The sequence below is a fragment of the Vipera ursinii genome, assembly GCF_947247035.1.
Source record: "Vipera ursinii genome assembly, chromosome: 4".
Lineage (NCBI taxonomy): Eukaryota > Metazoa > Chordata > Lepidosauria > Squamata > Viperidae > Vipera > Vipera ursinii.
The window spans coordinates 22,954,439-22,974,052 of record NC_139514.1 but is presented as its reverse complement, the minus strand read 5'-3'; the positions used below and the strand labels follow the sequence as shown (position 1 = coordinate 22,974,052).

At 37.9% G+C, this 19,614-nt stretch overlaps 1 long non-coding RNA gene across 1 annotated transcript in view; it reads right to left on the bottom strand.

Moving 5' to 3' along the window:
* LOC310640139 overlaps window positions 1-19,614 on the bottom strand; it is a 31,827-nt gene that overhangs the window by 8,862 nt on the left and 3,351 nt on the right. The window lies entirely within an intron of this gene.

Genomic DNA, 19,614 nt, shown 5'->3' with positions numbered 1-19,614 from the left:
GGACAAAGACACCACAGCAGTTCAGAGTATATCTATGGTTATGAAGAAGGTTGCTTTAGTCTGTAAGCAAACAACAGCAAGGAAGCTACTCACAAGTAACTCCATGTGTTGTTTTTGGTTCTTGGTGCCTGACAGTCAGGCCCTACTCTGGCTAACTATTAGCTTTGGGGGCAATTCAAATTTATAGATAATGCCAAAAAAGTCCAAAATGCCTTGGCACTGAGATATTTGCAAGCTGTCTCCTCCAACCAGAATTGACCTTTCCAACTCTCATATCATAATAGTAAAGTTGGAAGGTACCTTGGAGGTTATCTAGCCCAACCCCCTGCTCAGGCAGGAAACCCTATACCATTTCAGACAAATGGCTGTCCAGTCTCTTCTTAAAAACTTCCAGTGTTGGAGCATTCACCCCTTCTGGAGGCAGGCTGTTCCACTGGTTAATTGTTCTGTCAGGAAGTTTCTCCTTAGTTCTAGGTTGCTTCTCTCCTTGATTAGTTTCTATCTGTTGCTTCTTGTCTTGCCTTCGGGCGCTTTGGAGAATAGCTTGCCTCCCTCTTCTTTGTGGCAGCCCCTGAGATATTGGAACACTGCTATCACGTCACTCCTAGTCCTTCTCTTCATTAAACTAGACATACCTAATTCCAGCAGCCATCCCTTATATGTTTTAGCCTCCAGACCTCTAATCATCTTTGTTGTTCTTCTCTGTACTCTTTCCAGAGTCTCAACATCTTTTTTACCTCAAGGTGACCCAAACTGGATGCAGTATTCCAAGTGTGGCCTTACCAAGGCATTGTAAACTGGTATTAATACTTCATGTAATCTTGATTCTATTCCTCTATTAATGTAGCCTAGCACTCTGTTGGCTTTTTTGGCAGCTGCAGCACACTGCTGGCTCATATTTAAGTGATATTTAAGTGACTCACACACCCTGTGAGGAATTATGGTATTTTCACAAAATATGTGATGTGAAGGCAGATGGATGCTGCTCTCTCAGTGATAGTGACTTTAGTGCAGATTATCTTTTGCTTTGAAATCAAATTGGCCCACACAGCTTTAGCCTTCTGAAAATACATAAAACCAACTTTAGGTAGTTTATGAGCAGTGATGAAATTCCCACGATTGAGTGGGATTTATGGGTTTATTTTAGACTAATATTTTTCATATTTGACAGTTGCCACAGTTGATGTCTGCATAATTTTAAAGTTTGGAAATTTGGAAAACACCATTTTAGACTTATTATAATTGTTTTGATTGAATTGTTCTTGTGTGTGTGTTATTCTCTTCATTATGCTAAACTGCTGAAAATATAATTGATTATGGCAGGTATAAATCTGGGAGATTAAAAAAAATTAAAATGGAATACAAATAATAGAAAAAGTGGACTGTGAAAGAAAACAAAAATAATGAACCTTTAGCCAGATTGCTAAAACGGTATCCAATGAATTCTGTTATCTCTCAGAAGAACATGTAGATAAGGCACAGAGATCAGAGAATGTTATTTGATTTTGCCAAAGGCAAAGAAGCTTTAACCAATGCAACAATAATATTCACCAAGTGCATCTGGAATGACAAATTATTAAATATGGAAAATATGCTGGTCGCATCAGCAAAGGGGGGGTGGTATTAAAAAAAAGGTCACAATTACTGAATTAAAACTAGGCCCCTTTTAAGATGTGTTATGCGTACAATTCATGTTAAAAAGGGGGGACCTTCAATCATATATTTGCAGACACTCCAATTTCTGTACTTGATTTCTTAAAATAAGGCATAATTTGCCAGCATTGTGTAGAACATTTCACAGGCAGAGATCATTTTTTTAAAAAAAATCCTTAAAATACACACAAGTAAAATGCCTCTCTATTTCAGCACCTAAGATATTTTCAAAATTGTGAAATTGCACTTCCATTTAGTTTTCAACAGATGGCACTTAATGTAAGCTATATGGTTACATAGAAAAGGGAATTTTACAAGTTCTTTAAGGTACTGATTGCACTATAAGCTTTTAAAGTATAAATACAAATTAGTGAATGTGCCAATGTTACCTCCACAGGAAAATGGTGCACAACCCCACAATCAAACAGAGTACAAGGAAGGCTGAGAATATAATAGTGGGTTAGGACACTGAGCTTGTCGATCTGAAGGTTGGCAGTTTGACGGGTCGAATCCCGAGTGCTGCGTAACAGAGTGAGCGCCTGTTACTTGACCCAGCTTCTGCCAACCTAGCAGTTCGAAAGCACGTAAAAATGCAAGTAGAAAAATAGGTGGGAAGGTAACAGCGTTCCGTGCACCTTTGGAATCTAGTCATGCCGGCCACATGACCACGGAGACATCCTCAGACAAGCGCTGGCTCTTCGGCTTTGAAACGGAGATGAGCACTGGCCCCTAGAGTTGGAAACGACTAGCACGCATGTGTGGGGGAACCTTTACCTTTACCTTTAATGCCATCTATTTCAGGCATTAATTCAATCTGCTTGTCACATATATGGGAATGTTACAAGATGCCCAACTTGTATAACCATGCTCTTCAATCCTACTCTTCAATGTTTATCTCATATCTATGTATAACTTTGACAAAGAAGGGTAATTATTATTCATATTCCCATTCTGAATGAGTCAGAGCTACCATTTTGAAAATGCCACCAAGGCAGTGTGCAACACTTCAAAACAACTGCACACCATAAAACATACAAAGAATGTGCATAGTAAAATATTTTTACAATAAAGAGTTTTTGGAGAATCTGAACACTCAAATGTGGGTTTCTAGGTCTAGGTAGTCATAATAGCAAAAAAACCAAGTAAGTGATGAGTTGCCTGGAAATATATACTTGAAAGGGTTGGGGTATAATGTGATATACCAAATGTTTCTGGATTAAAATTAGGGAGGAAGGAGGGACTTCCGGTCCTGTGCAGTAACGCAGCAGAAGAGGGGATCGGGACTCCATGCCCTTCGGCTGAGTTTCTTCCTGTTAGGGGACCCTAAATGGGCCAGAAGCCGCCTCGAAGAGGCAGCAAAGAAGGAAGTAAGTCCCAGGGACCTCGGAGAGATGGCGGTCGACCTGACTGGTCCAGGAGAAGCCTTCCAGAAACCAACAGGAGAAAGGCTAGCCCAGGGGAGGCAACCTCGGCTCTTTTATGACTCATGGACTTCAACTCCCAGAATTCCTGAGTCAACTATGCTGACTCAGGAATTCTGGGAATTGAAGTCCATGAGTCATAAAAGAGCCGAGGTTGCCTACCCCTGGGCTAGCCTAACTTCAGTGTCTAGCCCAAGCTGCAAGCAACCGAAGTCAAAAGTACTATTTTAAGCTGAATGTAAACAGCGCATTTGAATCTGGATAAGAACATCGATTTCCTCTATCCTATGTTGCAACTCATTCAAATAACAATGATTTCAAACCACAAAGAAATCCAAAATAACTTTGAAAATATAAACCAATTCATCTCCAATTTAACTTTAACTTCAACATTCAATCTTGGGGAGAATAGCAACAGTGAAAATGAATATCTTACCAAAAATACTCTTTTTATTTCAAACAATCCCTGTAAGGCTGGGAAAAGCCTTTTTTGATGAACTTCATAGAATAATACTGAAATTTATCTGGCAAGGAAAAAAAGCTAGAATTAAAGTGAAAATGCTACAAGAAGCAAAAGACAGTGGAGGATTTGGACTGCCAGACTGGAGGTTATACTACCAAGCAACCATTCTAACATGGCTTAAAGAATGGAGAATGCTTAGAGATAAAAGACTATTGTATCTAGAGGGGCATGACCTACAAATAAAATACATAGATACTTTCAAAACCATCTTATAAAATTAAGAAAATAGATGATGGGGCCTATCAGAGAGAATATTTTAAAAAGAAATACCTGTTTGAATATTGTTAAAGAAATAGAAAAATTTTGGATATGAATTTGATTTTAAGAGGGAAGAGCCCCTCAAGTAATGTAATACTTTCTTTTTCTTCTTTCTTTTTATTTTATATCTTGATAAGAGTAATACAAAAGAGTTGGAACGGCTTATATAAAGGAAATGTTTTAGATATTTAAAGGTGATTGACTTTAAGAAAATTACAACGGATTAAAAATGTTTTCAATAAGAGTTAAAAGACTAGAAGACTAGATTTCTTAAATGGAATATTTAAAGATTAAATATATTTTTAATTGTGGTAAAAAAAGAACAAAAAAGTTTTGGAAATAAATATATATTAGCTTATAGGAAATAGGGATTTTAAGTAGCATACTATCCTTTTATTTTATTTTTATTCTTACTCTTCTTTTTTCTTTTTTTAGTCTTATTTATTCCTTAAGGAAGGTAAAAGTATTGGGGTGGCTTACATGATAAAAAAATAGAGTTAAATATTTAAATGTAATTAAATTTGAGAAAAATCTTAACCAGTAAGAATGTTTTGAACATTGTGGGAAAAACACATGTAAACAAGAACTGTAAACAGGATCTATGATGAGACAACCAGAATGACTAGATAGAAAAGGGATATATTGATATGATGGTTATCTGTAGAAATATTAGAAAACTTTTATACTCAATCGTCATTCACTAAAATAGCAAGAATTGCATTAACTTAAGGTTGGTAAAAGAGGACATGGGAAAAAGAGGAAATCAAATAAAGTTATTATGTGGATGATAGATTATAGAAATCAACTGTTAGTGAATATTTCTTAAATGTAAACCCAGACAACACAGTTTACGGAATATTAAGGTGTTATGTTAAAAAAATTAATAAAACATATTTTTTTAAAAATAAAATTAGGGAGGAAGGCATCATGTTTTAAGTGGAGGGAGAGAACCTGGTTAAAGAAATGGGAAGAGAATCATAGTTTCAAAGCAGAACACTTGCTCTGAGCATAGAGTATCTGCAGATTCAAATCTTGGCATCTCTAACTGAAAGGATTCTGATAGCAGGCAGGACTGCGAGAGACCCCTGTCTGAGTTTACCACAAATAAAATTTAAAGTTAGGTAGAACTGGCATTTGGTGCATTCTTTTTTCAAGTCAGAATAATAGAATTGGAAGGGACCTTGAAGGTCTTCTAGTCCAGCGTTTCCCAACCTTAGGAACTTGAAGATGCGGGGACTTCAACTCCCAGAATTCCCCAGCCAGCATAGCTGGCTGGGGAATTCTGGGAGTTGAAGTCCCCGCATCTTCAAGTTCCTAAGGTTGGGAAACGCTGTTCTAGTCCAACCCCCTGCTCCTGCAGGAAACCCTATAAATTTTCAGACAAGTTATCCAATCTCTTCTTAAAAACTTCTTGATCCTTCCACTGATTAATTGTCCTAACTGTCAGGAAATTTCTCTTTAGTTCTAAATTGGTTCTCTCCTTGGTTAGTTTCCATCCATTGGATCTTGTCCTGTCTTCAGTGCTTTGAAGAATAGGTTGACCTCCCCTTCTTTGTGGCAGCCCTTTAGATATTAGAACACTGCTATCATGTCACCCCTAATCCTTCTTTTCATTAAACTAAACATACCCAATTCCTGCAACTGTTCTTCGTATGTTTTAACTTCCAATCCCCTAATCATCTTTGTTGCTCTTCTTTGCACTCTTTCTAAAGCCTTGACATCTTTTTTATATTGTGGTAGCCAAAACTGGATGCAATATTCCAAGTGTGGTCTTTCCAAGGCATTATAAAGTGGTATTAACACTTCACGTATCTTGAGTCTATCCTTTTCTTAATGCAGCCTAGGACTGCATTTGCTTTTTTGACAGCTGCAGCACATCCCTGGCTCATATTTACTGTAAGTGATTGTCCACTAGGACTGCAAGAACCTTCTCACAGTTACTACTATTGAACCATGTGTCACCTATTCTGCACCTGTGCATTTGGTTTTTATTGCCTAAATGTAGACCCTTACTTTTCTCACCATCGAATTTCATTTTGTTAATTAGGGACCAGTGTCCTAGTCTGTCAAGATGCTTCTGTATCTTGAGCCTATCTTCTGGAGTGTTGGCTGTTCCTGCCAGCTTGGTGTCATCTGCAGATTTGATCAGTTCCTATTTTATGTCCCTCGTCCAAATCATTGATGAAGATATTGATGAGTACTGGGCCTAAAATAGAGCCTTGGGGTACCCCACTGCATACTTCCCTCCATGTAGATGTAGTTCCATTAAGTATAACATGTTGAGTGCAGTTAGCCAGCTACGAATCCATCTGGTGGCGAAGCTGTCTAACCCATATTTTTCTATCATATCAATTTTCTGTTGAAAGATTTCCAAAAAGAATTAGATGGTGGGAAAAAGAAAGGAAACTTTCCTTTTCAGTTCTTTTTTAAAAAATATCTTGCTGATGTGCCTTTAACGTACAATTCCCAGATCATGCACTGAAAAAAACACTTTTTTCCCCACAATCCTAAATTTGTATAAAAACAGATTTTCAGGCATCTGTGGATAGTTATGACTGATATGATCAAGGTGGTTTGGGAAACCTGGCCACAGAATTCCTTCCTAGAAACCATCTATCTACAATGGCTGTTGATATTTGCTTGGATATCCACTAAAGATCTATTTAATTTTACTGCCTTTAAAAGCTGTTCTCACTTGTAACTTTGTTTTAACCTCTTGCTTTATTCCTTGTTTCTTGATTTCAGCTTGATTTCACATAGATTGTTTTAGCTGCTGCTAAATGTTTTAGTGTAAAAAGCTGGTTTAATATAGGGCAGGGGTAGGCAACCTTGGCTCTTTTATGTCTCGTGGACTTCAACTCCCAGAAGAATTCTGAGAATTGAAGTCCACGAGTCATAAAAGAGCCAAGGTTGCCTACCCCTAATATAGGGTGTCCAGAAAATGTATTTTTGACTTTATTATATTTTATTTATGGCATTTATAAACAAAGGGAAGAGCTCAAGCTGGGTAAAATGAAATTGAATATGATGAGCCCAGCAAAAGGCTTGACTTAATCTGATGATTACTAACACTTGGAACCTTAATCCCTGTTATTTGAAGACAGATTTACAGGCTGATAAAGCACTAAGTATTTTGGCAGCAATCCCATCCCTCTAAAACTGATCTTCAAAGAAGCTACAGGTAGTTCTCAATTTACAACAAAGAGTTCATTTAGTGACCATTACAGCAGCACTGGAAAAAGTGACTTAACAGCCATTTTTTCACTTACAACCATTGTGGCATCTCCATGATGATCAAAATTCAGCTGCCTGGCAACTGACTCATATTTATGACGGTTGCCGGGTCCTGAAGACATGTGATTAACTTTTGCCATTTTCTGACAAGCAAAGTCAATGGGGAAACCAGATTCCCTTAACAACTGTATTACTAACTTAACAACTGCAGTGATTCAATTAACAACTGTGGCAAGAAAGGTCATACAGTGGGGCAAAACCCACTTAACGACTGTCTCACTGAGAAATAGTGGGCTCGGTTGTGGTTGTGAGTTGAGGACTACCTGACTCGAATAAATACCACCTGAATAAAGCATTTAAAAAGGTAAAGGTTCCCCCGCACATGCGTGCTAGTCGTTTCCGACTCTAGGGGCTGGTGCTCATCTCCGTTTCAAAGCCAAAGAACCAGTGCTTGTCCGAGGACGTCTCCGTGGTCATGTGGCTGGCATGACTAGACGCCAAAGGCACATGGAACGCTGTTACCTTCCCACCGTAGTGGTCTCTATTTTTCTACTTGCATTTTTATGTGCTTTCGAACTGCTAGGTTGGCAGAAGCTGGGACGAGTAACAGGCACTCACTCTGTTACACGGCACTCGGGATTCGACCCGCCAAACTGCCGACCTTCTGATCGACAAGCTCAGTGTCCTAACCCACTGAGCCACCGCGTCCCTTATAAAGTTAATACTTAAAGCTATGAAACTGAGGCTTTAATATTTGCCAGGGTGAGGATCCTGGAATTGTCTACTTGTATCCACCCCTGGACACCACCCTTACCCTTCTACCACCACCTTGGCTTTACCTGCCTGGAAGTGACTTAACAATTCCTTCTCTTCCTTGCTGGTACTTAGATTTGTGTATCTGGAATCCCAGGATCATTGAGTTGTCCTACAGCCCTACCAATATCCCCGTTTGGAGACGTACATCTCATTCTGGGACTATGCGGAGACAAATAGCCATTTTTCTCTCTCCTCCCCTCCTGTTTACACAAGAAAGCTTTTTCCTTGGCAAAACCAAAACTTCCTGTGCAGGGGATACGTGCTGCCCACCACTGTGACTGTGCTGCTGTATGTGCAAGCAAGCAGAGTCATATCCAGAGAATTACTGAAACAGAATCCCACAGCGTCCTGCTGCCCCTAGCCAGGAAGAAGCACATCCAATATTCTTTTTGCTTCTGCACAACAGGCACGTAATATGCAGAACAGAAAGCAGCCCTGCCGAACAGGTTTTGATACAACCCATAAGTCACCACAAAGTTTTTTTAAAAAAAAAAAAACTTGCAGAAGCTTTAGCCAAGCAATGCTGAATTCTTTCATGCATGGAAAGTAGAGATAAGATGTTTTTGTAATCCTGGGTGGGAGCAAAAGAAAAAGTAAGGATATCCAGGAATGGGTTAGAAAAAGAGGGGTGAGGGAGTTTTGAAAAGGACAAAGAAATAGTCAGATACATTTTGTATTTCCCATTTGTTTGTGGACTAACTTCTCGGAAATACAACTGGAGCTTTTTCGGAATGAATGCCAGGACACTACGTGGTTAGTGTCCAGGAAAAACAATGCGTCCCACAGAAATCAAAGAAATTGCATCATTAAAGGAAGTGGATGCACAAGGGATTCAATCTTGTCTGTCAATGCAGATGTACTTTGAAATGCAGAGGAAAATGAAGTACACCTCCAAAATGTTCCCAGGATAAAAATGTGAACATTTATGGCTCAAAGGGTTGGACACAACTATATTAATGTCGAGTTCAGTCTTCCATGTTATGTCTTCTATAGGTGAAAGTTCCGGGTGTTCAGAAATGTGGTGAGCAATAAAGCTGTTTTGAAGAAAAGATAGAAAACAACTAGGTAAGTCTAAAATGTCCAATATTCCATCGGATAAATAAAACTAGACTAAAGTGTCCAATAGCCATCAGATAAACAAAACCAATCAAAACTCTACTCTTGTGTTTTCCATACAAAAAGCAGCAGAAGCTTTCCATAGCATAAAAGTAAATCTATTTGTTGATCTAACATCTATATATAACATCTGCAATTTGATCTCATTAAAAGCAGAGCCAGAGCTAACATTAAAGTCAACAGTGACACCTTGGGATGAAGATCTGGGGACCTTAGGTCAGAACCTTTTTCAATGCATGAAGGAAGGAATATTTGCCATCATTGATGGTTCCTCTGGACCACGGGTGTCAAACTGACGGCCCGTGGGTCAGTTTCATCATACCAAAGCCGTGCCCACCCCATTGCCGGCAATGCAAAAAGAGTAATGATACATTGCGACACATCACGTGACATGACGATTTCGATACCCATGCTCTGGACTATGGAAGTGAATGAGGTGGTATGAAAGGTACCTCAGGACCAGGGCTGGAGAAATTTTGACTCTCCAGATGTAGTTGATTTATTTCTATATGGATCTAGGCAAGATATCTAAGTGAGAGATATTGAGGGGCATAAGATTGAGGGTGTCTAGCACTGATAACCAACATATGGATAGCTAATCCACAGCTTTGTTCTTTAATGAAAAATAAATAAAATAAAAAGCAAAAAAGCCAGTATTTTTCTGGCTTATCTTTGTGCCACATTTGATCTGAGGAATATGTCATATGCAAGGAAGCTTCAATCAGAAGATTATTTTACAATAGTTTTGATTGTATTGCAATTTTTCAAAGTTGGCAAGCCCTATCCTTTCTTCTGGTTTCCAAAGTTGTTTATAAACTATATACATTTATAAAAAAGAATAACCTTATAAGTATAAAGTTGTTTATAAATATGCGGCTTTTTGTGCTTTGGGGCAGGCCATTAAAGCAGTAAACAATGGCATTGCCAACTGTTTGGCTTTGTTGTACAAAGCTTTTAAGGGCTATGGAACCACAAGATCCAAATGTGCCTTGAATAATCACAATATATTTGTCATCTTTCCCAACTTAGTCCCTTTTATATGGGCTGGGATTAGAATCCCCAAAGTTCCCACACAATCTTGTGGATGAGATTTCTAGCTCCAGCTCATGAAAGTTACCAGGAGAAAGCTGAGCCAAAGATATCCCGTGTATAACACACCAGCTTTGTTTGGCCTTTTTTTAAACGTGCCTAAAATTAAATAAGCCATTATCAGTTTCCTACAGATTCTTTGGAAGCTGATCTGCTTCATTAAGAAACTCAAATTACGGAAGCAATCTTGTTAGAGCTACTTCCCCAGTTCTTGCATCCTGCTGTGGTGATTCATGTCTTTTGTGCTAAGCATGGAATCCGAACAATATTTTTAAAAGGTTCTTCCGAATATGACTGGTAATTACATTTGCCTTTTGTTTTCTTTCTCAAGATGTTCAGATTATTGAGAATCAAGGGCTCCAATTGCACTTCATAATCCCCCAGTTTGTACCTTTCCCAGTATCACATCTGGCATTGTTTTCACCAGCCCAGCAGATTAAAAGCATTTAAGAAGCTGGCCAGAACCTCCAGACAACATATTTTACAATACGCTGTTAATATCTTTATGACCGCCCCAAACCCTATTTTCTGCAAGAAAATATTTCATGCAAATGCAAAAGTGCTTGAAATAGAGCTATAAAATGTTTATGAAGCTGCAGAGGGATAAGATCTATGAATAATTTACATATTTTGCAAGGCTAATGTAAGGGTGGCTATGATAAATAATTCCATGTAATGAAGCTTCCTGTTTAACAAGAAAGCATGTGTCCTCTTTTTAATTATATTAATATAATTTAGCCAGGTGGGATGAGGACATGCCATCTAGGTAATGATGTAGTGAGGCTGGGTAGAATTAAGATTTTTGGCTTATTCTTGGTTTGAACAGGATTTTCGAAAAAATATTGTTTAGGCTTTATGCTATCTCAAAAAGAAGAGGAAGTATTAGCAATTATGGGTAGGGTAGGGTAGGGTAGGGTAGGGTAGGGTAGGGTAGGGTAGAATAGAATAGAATAGAATAGAATAGAATAGAATAGAATAGAATAGAATAGAATAGAATAGAATAGAATAGAATAGAATAGAATAGAATAGAATAGAATAGAATAGAATAGAATAGAATAGGATCTTGGAGGTCTTCTAATCCAGCCCCCTGTTCAAGCAGGAGAATCTATACCATTTCAGACAAGTGTCTAGTTTCTTCTTAAAAACCTCCAGTGATGGAGCACTCACGATTTCTCAAGGGCAGCTGTTCCACTGGTTAATTGTCCTCACTGTTAGGAAGTTTCTCCATAATTCCATGTTGCTTCTCTTATTGGTCAGTTTCCAACTGTTGTTTTTTGTCTTGCCTTCAGGTGCTTTGGAAAATAAGTTCACCCGCTCTTCTTTGTGGCAGCCCCTCAAATACTGGAATACTGCTATCATGTCACCCGTTTCTTCTTTTCTTTAGACTAGCCAAATCCAAGTCCTGCAGCCATTCTTCATGTTTTAGTCCACAGGGGGACCCAAAAACTCAAAATGGTGGATGCAACTGCAAGATGGAAACCTCACATTTTTTTATGTGTGATGGAAAGGAATATTCAGTATTCCCAAAATGGAAGAATGGATTTTGTAGTCCATTGGAACTAGTCAAGATGGCAAAATTGACTACTCTGCTTAGAGACAATAACTTGACCAAGTTTCTTATGATTGGGAGGCTATTGTTAGATTTCTTTCAAGGCAAGGGGAAAAATCATGTTTTTGACTTTGGGATTTGAGGATTAGATTGGATTGGAGAAATATTCCAGGTTTTTAAATATAAGGTTATATACATTCGACAATTTATTATATGTTAAATTAAAATTGAAGATGTGAATATTGGTATTTTAGAATGTTACTTATTACTAATATTTTAAGATATTTTAAAGATAGGTGTTATTTGTTTAAACTTAGAGATGGTTTTTATTTTTATTATCTCTGGACTAAAAGAAAGTCAGAGGTCATTTTTGGTATAAAATTGTTTGATGTATATTTTTGTCACTTTTAATTTATTTTAGTTATTCCCTTCTTTTTTACGTTGGTTTGTATTTTAATATTTGACTCTGAAATTCAATAAAGAGGTGGGGTGTTTTTTTTAAAAAAATAGGAGGGTGGTGATTGATTGCACTATTATATTTTCCATTTTTTATTTTTTTTACACCTTCCTTGCAAACCCTCCTGAGTGACCCCCATACTCTCCAATCTTTCTACAAATGTAGACCCAAAGAATGGGGTGTCATTGCCATGACTGAGAACCTATGTGAGGAGGTTTCTTTTTTGAAATGATTAGAGGGACTTTGAGTTTATTCCCAAATTCCCAATAAGTTTCTTTGGGCTCTTAAGGATCCATCTGACCCAGAGTACCTTTTCCAATCCTGTCAACATTTTAACTGACTTAATATTACAAATTGTCAATTGCAGTTTAAAACTCTCTGAAACTCTTTCATTTCCCCATCTTTAGAAATACATTATATAGAAAACACTGCAAGAAAAAAAACCAGCTTAGTTTTATTCATCCATTAATTCATCTTAAACAGCTGCCTATCTCACTAAGATGACGCCAAGAATGGCCTTTAAGAATAACTGATGCATCCTAGATGATGGTTTCACATGTTGTATGACATAGGACTTGTAGTCTTTGCTTGAATGGAAACTAAAGGGGAATCATTTAACATAAATTTAGTTCACAGGCTTAACTACTCTTCAAGTATTACCAGATCCATCACTTACATTTGTATCAATGCAATCAGATGACTGTGATCTTTGTTTAAACAATTGATAAAATTACTGATCTCATTGTGGCAGGTACTCTTCCTTTGGATGAAGGGATCAATTTAAGGAGAAAAAAAAGCATGGTTAAAAAGAAAAAAAAGGTTTCCTTGGATACTGATATGCCAATCAGAGCTTATTGTCAAGAAGACAGCTGCAATCTTATTTATAGATTCCAGTTGCAAAGAAAAAAAGCTGTGATCTCTTCCCATCACTCTGTCAAACTCTAGTGTGCAAATGATAGTTGACAACTGCACCAAAAGCAGCTTGGATAAAAGCAGAGATCCCACGAGCAAAAACTTCAAAGCAAGACTATTGAGTAGTTCTGGAGAATTTCAAATTTCTCCCTCCCTGTTCAAGGCTAGCTGCAGATTACTGAAGAACACTTTAATATAACATTGAAAGGAGAAAATGATAGGAAGCATTGTGATAAAAATGAATTAAAAGTTCACAGTGCCGTTTTTTTTAAAAAAACTCACCTGGCACACTTCAAACATCATCAGATCCAGCAGTATAACCAGATCCCTGCAATCTGATGACTATGATACAATTGTTTAAACAATTTGTATGACTTCTCCTCTTGCTTCTGCTGATTCTTTTCCCTTGGGTGATGAATTTAATAAATGTAAGAAGAGAAATAAACAATGGAATAATTTCTTTAAAAAAACAGGGTTTTATTTAAATATGCATATATTAGATAATAAATCTTAATACACCCTGTAACCCTGTTCTGACAATAAACTCAACTGAGTTCAGAGAAGAATTGCTATGTGAGCACTCTAACCCAGTTAATACTCTAACCCAAGATGTGTTCATTTTAGAGCTAAAGAGACACAGATTAATTGTCCCTTCCCAGATCTAAAGTAAAGTTTTGGAGAAGTGCAACAAATATGGAGGTTTCCTAAGGACAATGGTAGTCCTTTTTTTCCTTCCATAGCAAGTTGAAAAATGGCAGAAGAGGGATGGGGCTTATAAAGTCCCCTCTCATCTACATGGTGTGATAGTCCATGTAGAAGCATAGAACTGGACAACCCAAAAGGATATATCAGAAAAATGGATAGACAAGAGATGAGACAATGGGAGTAATAGTTGCTGTCAGGGATTTTTTTTTCCAGGATAGAATAAATTACATATATAATTTTAAAAAGAAGATAATAAAACTAATATAAAGCAAGAAAGAAAAAGAGAAAGCTAAATGTACAAAAATTGTGCATAATTCTATCACACTTAATCATACAATGTTCAAAACTGTAAACCATTTTTGTTTTTTTTTAAATCTTTCTAATAGCGGTAAATAAGAAAAGTACTGGTAAATTATGCTCCTCTGCCACCAGTTCTTCTCTTGATTTTATTTTGTATTCCTTTTGACAAAATTCTAGGACTTTATGATAAATTAGCATTTCTCAACTATAAAATGCTTCTTGTGCTTGTTCTTGTTCTCCTGAGAGCTACAAAGGCTTTTTATTTTTAAGGCTCTAGGTTTTCAAGCATAACCTAATTCTGTATCTATTTCAAATTCTCAATATAACACTTCTAACATGATTTTAAATTCCACATTAACCTTGGCTTTGTTTGTACCACAGATACCGATGCTACCCAAATTTCAGGTCACGTTCTTCTAACTCCAAAAGCTTCTCAACAAAATTCAGTCTTTCATTCAAACTAAACAGCAAGCTGCAAAATACAAAATTCCACTCTAGTAGACCTAATCTCCCTCTTTCCTTTACATCTTTAACACCTGATACATTGATTTATTAATTTAATTTCCTTTTGCCACTGTTTAAATGTGCATCATTTGCCAGCACAGGTATTGACTGAAACAAAACAAACAAAAAAAAACCCCAAAGGTTTTATGCCTATGGAGATTGTCAGTCATCCAGGTGATAGTTGTCCCAATGGTGATTCTTCAGGAGGCAACTGGACTTTCTTGTTTTTCTTTGAAGACGTTTCACTTCTCAAGAAGAATATAAATCCTTCCATTTACCACCATCCAGTCAGAGCTGACGAAGCTTTTCGGATGAGGAGCAAAACGTCTTCAAAGAAAAACAAGAAAGTCCAGTTTCTTGGGTCCATTTTTTCCCCTTTCTTGAAGATGGAAGCCACATCAACCCTTTTCCAATCCTCAGGTACTTCCCCGGTGCACCAGGATTTATGAAAGATGTGGTGCAATGGTTCTGAGATAACATCTGCCAGCTCCTTCAGAACTCTGGGATGTAATTTGTCAGGCCCAAGGTCGGATAGGTGTTCTCTTAACATTTTCTTGCTTATTTTAATTTTTGTTTCTAATTTGTCTTTTGCAGTAGTTTTTTTTATTATATTGGGCTATAGTTTCTTTTTGTGTAAAGACTGATGCAAAGTATGAGTTAAGCAGCTCTACTTTCTCCCTGTTGCCTGTTATTTCCTTGCCATCTTCTCTCTTTAGTGGACCTACAGTTTCCTTGACTTTTTTCTTGTTAATATGTTGGAAGAAACTTTTTTTTTATTATCCATGATTTCTGCCTCAAGTCTTAGTTCGTTCTGAGCCTTTGCTTTCCTGACTTCATCTTTGTATCTTCTGGCTGTCCGCTGACAATAGGCCTTCATTATGTGCCTCTCTTTTCATTTTTTGTATTTGTCCTTTTTGTCTTTCAGTTTGTCAGAGATCTTTGTGCAGCCGTGATAGTTTCTTCTTGAATTTCTTGTTTTTCTTTTTCAGTGGTATTGTGCTTCTTAGGTTGTTTTCCCCTTTAGGATTTTCATCCGTGGGATCTTTCCTAGGTTCTGAGTATGTTAAAGTCAGCTCTTTCGAAGTTCAAGACACTGGTTGGATTGTTTTCTGTTGCTAGTGTTTGCGTTATATTAAATTCCAGTATGACGTGGTCACTTTCTTCTCTATTAGTTAGAATTAAGTCCAGTATGGCTTTACGTCTAGTTCCCTCCTCTACCTTTTGGATGACAAAGTTGCCGGCTAGGTTGGTTAGGAATCTGTTTGATCTCCTTCTCGTTGCAGAGTTTCTCTCCCAATTGATATCTGGATAGAAGCATCTTGGAACATAACTCATCTAAAATTCCCACATACTGCAAGGCTGGGAAACAGACTGTTTTGGAGACTCATATCCCAAATATGGTACTTAAGGATCCTTCTGGCATTTTCAAAGCCTAGTATACAAAGCTCCAATGATGGTTCTAAGGAGTGAAACTTACCAGGAACTTAAAAAAAAAAATCCAGGTTGACGGAATCTTTTAAGAACAGACTGATTGAGGGAAAAGATCACTGAAACCAAAGGTTGAAATGCTGATACCAAGTTCTAGCCTTCAGAGAGTAAACTGAACTCATACCTAATAAAGTATAGCAGCTTGGCACTGTAGGGAGAGTCATAAAGAATTAAGGCCAAATAGCTACAAGGAAGTCAATGTTTCTAAAATCCCAGACTTGAATTGCTGAGTCATGATCTGAACTATCAAAACTTTATAAGATACAAGGGTAATATGAGCTCCTTTCAAGAGGAAAAATCTCAGGAAGAGCCATGCTGAGTGACGAGTATTAAAAAAAATGTTCTCTTCAAGATGATACTTTGGAATTCTTAAATTTGATGATCAAATGGTTCTACGCATGTACAACGTCTAGTTGTTTTTCATTTTCACTTTCTCAGTTGTGAAACTTGTGTAACAAAAATACTTTCTTAACAGAACCAAATTATGTAATGTATTGGGATTTTACTTGAACTGTTTTCATGTGTCTTTTGAATGCTGCTTAAGGTTGCTCAATTGAGGTGTCTGTGTAACGGTCGCTGACTAGCCAGACATGCAGTCTCCAAGAAGATCATTGGATGATTTGGGGCGGGAATGGGTTCCTTTAAACCTATTGGCCGCCGCCTAGTGGCCAACTGCATAAGTAGCTGCGCAGAAGCCTCTGATTACTTCTGTTCCTGTTTGCCTCAATAAAGCAATGTTCCTGTTTCCAACATCTCGTCTCGCTTACTGCTTCCAAAGAACTCACTACACAACAAATTATATGATTGGTTTTGTAAATGTCAATGCTGACTAACATTGTAAATTATGGGTATTAAAACTTTACAATATCTAGACACAAATGTAATAGTTAACCAGTAAACAAAGAGACATGAGTCAAAGAAAAGAGAACATCTGTTAGTTGTTAAGTAATTGTGTGGCAGTTGGCCTGAGCCCTTATGGTCAAAGATTAGATGTCTCCTCTTCTAAAAATCTCCAGGTTTTTAGCTTACCTTCTTGTGTTGGAAAGCTGACTACCGCTTGTCTTCAGTGGGATGGGTGGCCCCTTTCTCTGTGCTTCTTCAGAGCTTGATGTTCTCTCCTCTGTTTAATGTCTACATGAAGCTATTGGGTGAGGTCATTGATCGGTATGAGACATGTTCTACATCTCCATCAGGGTCAACCAGGTGACAAAGTGGTGGCTCTGCCAGTGTCTGGAGGCTATGGACGTTTGGATGGGAAGGAAGAGGCTTAACCCTTAAACCTGACAGGACTCAATGGCTTTGAATTTTAGGGTCCCCTGCATCCAGTATTTTTCTATCTTTCATTATGCATGGGGCTTGCACTAAGCCAAACAGAACTGGTTCACAGTCTTGGGGGGGGGCTTGTTGGACTTATAGCTCCTGTTCAAAGAGCAGTAACAGTTGCAGCTACTGCACAACATTGTTTTGTGTGCCAGTTGCACTCTTTTATGGACTAGGAGGCACTGTTCACAATCACCCATACCTTAGTTCAGCTCCTACAAAGATTATTGCAACATGCTCTACATGCTCTTAAGACCATCCAGAAGCTATGAGAAGTCCAGAATCAGCGAGTGATGTATGAACACAGCTCAGTAGGCCCGTGTTACGTCTGCTCTGTGAGCTGCACTGGCTCTAGTGTGCTTCTAAACTGAATTTGCGATGCTGACTGTTATCTAGAAGGCCCTTCATGGCATGGGCTGAGTTATTTACAAGAACATCTCTCCCCAGTTTTTTTCTACCTGTTTGGTTCTTCCAGAAGGGGCACACTCTGGTCCCCTCAGTTACAGTAAAGATTATAACCTAATGGGATCTAGAAAATTGTTTATTTCTGTTGCAGTGCCTGCCCTCTGGAACACCATATCCCAGAGATTAGATTGTAAAAGGTCAGCAGGATCAGAGCCAAAGTGCTGAAATCAGGGGCGTGCTCCATGGCTTGAGGTCAGAAATTAAATGACCCATATTATTCTTACTGTTTAATGTTTTTAGTTTGTTTTTGACAAACCTTGTTTTTTATGCTTTTACTGATGTACATGTTGTTGTTGTCGTTAGCTGCGAAGTCGTGTCCAACCCATCGTGACCCTATGGACAACGTTCCTCCAGGCCTTCCTGTCCTCTACCATCTTCTGAAGCCCATTTAAGCTCACGCCTACTGCTTCAGTGACTCCATCCAGCCACCTCAATTTCTGTCGTCCCCTTCTTCTCTTGTCCTCAACCTTTCCCAGTATTAGGCTCTTCTCCAGTGAGTCCTTCCTTCTCATTAGGTGGCCAAAGTATTTGAGTTTTAGCTTCAGGATCTGGCCTTCTAAAGAGCAGTCAGGGTTGATCTCCTCTAGGACTGACTGGTTTGATCGCCTTGCAGTCCAAGGGACTCGCAGGAGTCTTCTCCAGCGCCACAGTTCAAAGGCCTCAATTCTTTGGCGCTCAGCCTTTTTTATGGTCCAACTTTCACTGCCATACATTGCAACTGGGAAGACCATAGCCTTGACTATATGCACTTTTGTTGACAGGGTGATATCTCTGCTTTTTAGTGTGCTGTCTAGATTTGCCATATACATACTGATATACATACACATGCACAAACACAAATGTATGGCTAGCTGTGCAGAATCACATTTGTAAAATCAGCAATCATATAAATCGATTGAATAAATATATTTATCCAGTGTCCTCTTTGCTAATACTGACATGTGGGACAGAAAGAGATCCCACAGGCATTTTGGATTACTGACAAATAGCAAAAAAAATCTTTTAAATCAATTCTAGAGTGACACTTTTAAGCCTTACATCTCTGAAGTAAGTGAATAGGGAAAATAGCCCTCCCTCCCTTGGAAAAAAATCAATCTTAGAAGCAATAAATTTTATTTAACAAGAAAGAAAAGAAAAAGGATAGCGGTCAGTTTCATCTCTATTTATTTTCCGGAAGTCCCTCAATGCCTGGCTTTGTCATTGGGCCTGGGGTCTCAGGGGGACTGGTGGCTCCCTTGCTAATCTAATCTCTTGTGCACTGCATTTTTTTAAAACTACTTAAAAGTCGGGCTTTTTATTTTGTCTTTGTTGTATGCCTCCCACTGTCACTTCTTGTAAGATGTGTGATTATATAAATTTGATTTATAAAATAAATATCCAGTGGCAAAGGAGCAGAAAATGTAGTGCTGATAAAATCATAGAGCAATTAAAAAAGGTATCCTATGCAAAACTAAACTGTAAAAGACAACAGCAATGTTGGCTGACAGAAGATATTGTCAATCTGTTCCTAATTTATAGGAACTTTCTAAGTTGCACCCAGACAATCTACTGAGCATTTAGATAACATAAATATGAGAAAAATAACCTCCAAAGATCATAAAACTAGTTTCAACATCATTCCATTTGTTGTAATATATTTTGTTCACTTGAAAAAACCAAGAACATTCAGAGAGGTATCTTGTTTTGTAAAATGTGCACAAAAATGATTGACTGAACTTTGTACAGTTTTAAAAAGCTCAGTTTGTAATTCTATATTCTGTGCCCTGGGTATTAACTGAAATGAACTCGGTGTCTTGTCTGAGTA